We start from the raw sequence: 5,115 nt of genomic DNA on the forward strand, positions 1-5,115 counted from the left end.
GCTGCCCCCCGCCCCCGCGGGGCCTCCCGCCCGCGGGCCGCCCTGCCAGCTGCCTGCGCTCCGCCCCACCTCGGCGGCCCCCGCCTTGCTCGGGCGGCCTCCGCCCAGACGCCTTCCCCGGGCTGACCTCCATCCGCCATCCGGCCCGGCTGGAGGGCTGGCCAAAGTTCCGGCAAAACCGAGAGAGAACATTTTTGTCTCTACTTCTCAGCCTCCCTCCCCCCCCTTTCTCCCCACTAGGCTTCTCCCTCGGTTCCAAAAGGGAGCTAGAAATTACAGATTTCCACAGTGTTTACTGAGGACTTTTTATTATTTGGTTTTTGTTTTAGAGAGGAACACGAAATGAGGTGAGGAAAGGTACGACCTAGGAGCTTTCGGCTTTGACCCTCAGGGAGCGGAGTGGTCTCCGTGATCAGTGTTCCCAGGATAGCCAATTAGCATATTAAACTCTAAAGAGTTGCTCCGTCGTATTTCGAAACACCAAGAAATCCCCTTTTCTCCACCCCACCGCAAGATCAGGAACCGAAATAGTCCACCGAGTTGTACTGCACAGAATTAGAGGACTCGAGCTTCGTCTCAGGGGTTTTTTTTTTTCCCCTTTTCGCCCATTTTTGTCCAGTATCTCCTGGTTTTACTGCTTCGAGGTCGCCCCTGCGTGGTCCGCATTTGGAGCTAGCCGGCTGGGAATAGTCCTGTGCTCATAGATTTCCCCCCCCCCCCCCCTTTTCCTCCCGGGAGGCCTCCCAANTTCCTCCCAGGAGGCCTACCAAAGGCTCACAAACCTCTCATTCGCCCCACTCCGACGTTCCCTCCTTACGCCCCCAACGTCGTGCTCCCGGGTCGTACCCCCTCGCCCACCCCCCATCTTCCCCTCCTTCTTGACTGCCTCCTTTGCTGAACATGAATAATTCCGCAGCACTTCCCATCTGTTATTGCCATAGAGACAGAAGCTCGGCAAAGATAATGATGTTCTGTGCAGAGCCAGTGGGGGGAGAACAGCATCTGTGAGTCTGGGGGGATAGATTTTCTAACCGCGAGAATATTTAGAAGGCCCGGCTGCAGATCCAATGTGGAAGACTGGACAGTCCTGAGACTTGGCATCTGGGCAGCTCTTGGCACCTGGCTCGTCTCTCTCGAGAAGAAACAATTTTGGGAACCAAAATGACAGATTTTTAAAAAAGTGATTCCCAACTACAATTAGTGATAAATATTTAGTACACATTTTATCAGCCATAAAAATAATTACTTGCTAGAGTGTCCAAAGGCCTAAGGACCAAATAAACTGGACAGTAAATAGACTTTTGAGAAATCAAATGCATTATCCCCTCCACTGTTCTTTTGATTTGCTTTCCCCAGGAATCTGTTTTTTTGAGGGAAGGCTCTTTTGTGCCTGTTATTTTATGTACAATGGTTTGAGAAATAGTGACAGGCAAATGAAGCTAGAACCAATCAAGCTTTGAGGGCATTTTTTTTTCGTTATTCATCAAAGTACAGAATGTACCAAATTAAAATTCACTTTGCCCTTGAATTCCCAAGGTCTCAGCCTCAAAGGTACAGGTTTGAACACAAGTGAAACTAAGCAAGAGTACATTTACATAGGTCTGATGCAGATGGGGAGGCTTTTTCTAAGCCAAATTTTTGCAGGCCTATTTAAAGATTTTCAGGCATTTTCAGCAAAATTGATTGTATAATATGAAAAAAAAGAACACAGCAGCAAATGATAACGGTTCTTTATCTCAGAATTAAGCGAACACGGAGAATACAATCCTTAGGAAAAATAAGCACTGGAAGGTAATGAGTATTGTAATTCCCATATACCGAGGGTCTGCATCTGTGTTGAAAAGTCACCTCAAGTATTGGTTAGTAAATAGCTGTTAGGTAGGTTTCAAATGGCCTCCTACCTCATCTTGTTGGCTGCCAGGAGCTGAGCAAGACTACTGTGAGAGTGTGTGCCTGTGTGCATGTAAGAATTCCAAAGGATTGGAGGGGAAGAGGAGCCTACCCATTGTCTCCTCTTCCACTAAGCACTACAGCGAGAAGATCCAAACTAACCGATACTACATGGTCCGGAATTCTTCATTCACTGACCTACCAATATTAATTATGAAGAATATGAAAATGGAAAGGATAGGGTGAAGTGCAAACACTCAATGTAAATTAATTTTATTTTCACGAAGGAGGGGGAAGAAAGGTCAAATGATGTTAACGGAACCCACAAACACTGGCTTGTTTTTGTTTCTGTTTACACCCCCTGTGCTCTTTGCTAAGGAAGAAAAACCAGTTGTAGCTTGATGGTTCTAGTGCCTCTTCTCCCCTCTCCCTTGATCCTCAATAAAAAAACTTGTTTGACATATTTTCTAGCAGCAAATCAGATGCTACAAGGTCCTTCAATTTCACAAAGGAATCTCAACTATTTCCTTTTCCACCTCATTGTTTTCTGTAGCTTTTCATTTATTTCTACTTGTCTGAATTATGACCGTGCTGATGCTCTTTAACTTCCTCACAGTGCTCTCATCTTTTTCCTACCTATCCCTCCTCCCCGCTCCTGTCCATACACCCCCCACCCCCCCACTCCCCCAAACCCAGTGCACTTTCAGCCCCATATTGGTTTAATGCCACTGTCCCTTCTGGTGCAAATTTCCTTCCCCTCATTGACTCGGCTCTCTCCTCTTATCCGCCAAGTCAATACTATATCTACAAGATCCTAATCCCCGTTTTCATGCCTTAAATAAGATGAGAACCAGATGCTTCAAAACTATTAACCTCCTCTTCCTGAATAATGTCATGCAGCACTTTTTTTTTTTTTTTTTTTTTCAGGTTTTAACTTCGGCCCTGGGAAACTNACTTCGGCTCTGTGAAACTGGAAGGGAAGTATGAGGAAGAAAGCAAAAAGGAGTAGCCAGAAAGGATAAAACAGAGAAAGATCATGTTAGAAGTGTTTGAATTTTCAGTGTATAAATTGCAACAAACTCTAAAATCAACGTAACAAACACACGAAATTTCATCGTCAATTCTAGGAATTTCATGAGTGTTTAGAAAGTGTGGCAAAGTTTGACTTAATACAAACCGGAGACATTTTCTCTTTTTCAGGAAGAAAAAGTCATAATTAGCCCTATGATTTGCCAAGCTATGATTCGAAACCTGCGAGGCAAGAGGTGTTGTCTAACTGTAGCGCTAGGCTATAAGTAGCTCAAAGTGCTTCACATTTTCCTATGAGATACATACAAGAAATTCCCTTTTTAACAGAAGAGAAGTTGAGGCAGAGTTTGGGTTATGAGCCAAACCACCATGCTGATCAGTGGCAGAACAGGGGTTAGTAGGACATGCATTTGACCCACATCACTGGGGTTTCCACTCTTCATTTCCTCACTCTTCTCGGTGCTCAGTCCGATAAGCTGTAAGGACTGATTCAAATTAGCCAAAAAAGAACAAATATTGAAACTTACAGGTAGTAGCATTGTACCAAGCTTTGGGGAATATTTATCACAACCCATAATAATACTTAGCCTTACTATGGAGTAATGCTCTCTGATAGTCTACTCTCTGTTCTGAATCTTTATATTTCAGTTCACTACTAATGCAGGCAACCTACAGTTTAGGAAACAATTCATTGAAGAATAATAGCCAGTGTTAACATATTTATAGTTTTTACTATTGCTAGGCTCTGTTTTAAGCATTTTATGTATACCTCATTTAATCCTCAGAACAACCCAATGAAAGGGTGGCTATTATTGCCCCATCTTACAGATGAAGAAACTGACACAGAGTTGTGCTCAAGATCACACAGCTGGGTACACCCTCCCCTTCAAATTGTGAAAAATATTATACACATGATTTTCAAATCTGAGTTCTGTGTAAGATCAATTTGGATGTAAGAAATAGGATTAAGGTTTATGTTATATGATTCGAGGGTCGCAAAAGATTCTATCGTCCCCACTGCCTTTCTGACATAGTGTTTCAGAGTCCCATGATATATTATTTTCATTAATATCCAGGTTAAACTGCAAATGTATTACATAGAAGGGAATAAACATTATTATTAATCTATTATTATATAATTATTAATCTCACAACACCGTCTCAAGTTAGGCAACATTACCCCTACTTATCAGATGAGAAAACTGATATTCTGGGTTTATCTGAAATCTTTGCTCTGGTTTACTGTCTATATCAGATTCACTGGTCACCTAGCAGAATCCTATTATAATGGTACACGAGATAAGGAAACTTTGATTAGAGGAGGATGTAGAAATAGAAGGTATTCACGTATAGCTCAGGGAGGGAAAGCTCGGGTAAAGGACCAAAGCAGGGAGTTCTGGGCCATCAAATGGTAGACTGAGAGTTGTAGTGGCTTCCCACAGGGTTGGCTACCCAGCTCTGTGTCTTTTCCTGGCTCCTGTCCCAACTCTCTGAGCCACATGGCCACAACAGCAGGGCTTCTACAGCTACAGTTGACCTTCCTCGCAATCATAGCCAGCTGGACCAGGAATAGACACCCGAGCCAGGCTAGGCCAAGGAGCAGCTTCCCAGAGGTGTTTGGAATGAGCACTAAAAGAGGCTAGCCTCAGCCTGGCTGCTGTATTGAATAGAGAAAATATAACCTCCAGAACTTTTGGTGGTCACGCTTCCTGTATCGTGGAGTGGAAAAGCAACGTAAGCCATTCTGCCGGGAGAAACCAAAATGAGGCAGGTGTAAAGAGCAGGGCAGATAGGGTGCTGATAAGACTCAAGCTTTAGGGGCGCCTGGGTGGCGCAGTCGTTAAGCGTCTGCCTTCGGCTCAGGGCGTGATCCCTGCGTTCTGGGATCGAGCCCCACATCGGGCTCCTCTGCTGGGAGCCTGCTTCTCCCTCTCCCACTCCCCCTGCTTGTGTTCCCTCGCTGGCTGTCTCTCTCTGTCAAATAAATAAATAAAATCTTAAAAAAAAAAAAAAAAGACTCAAGCTTTAGGCTCGAGTGTGTTCCCACGCTGAGCTGTACTGTCCTTGGATGCTCCTGCAACCTTGAACTGAATCCCCTTTTGCACTTGAGCTAGTCAGAGTCCTTGCAACGACGGGTCAGAAAGACCTGTCCACTTCAGTTTTACATATCACTGGACTTAGTTTTAACTACCAAAT

Source organism: Ailuropoda melanoleuca, chromosome 1 (genome assembly GCF_002007445.2).
Source record: "Ailuropoda melanoleuca isolate Jingjing chromosome 1, ASM200744v2, whole genome shotgun sequence".
Taxonomy (NCBI): domain Eukaryota; kingdom Metazoa; phylum Chordata; class Mammalia; order Carnivora; family Ursidae; genus Ailuropoda; species Ailuropoda melanoleuca.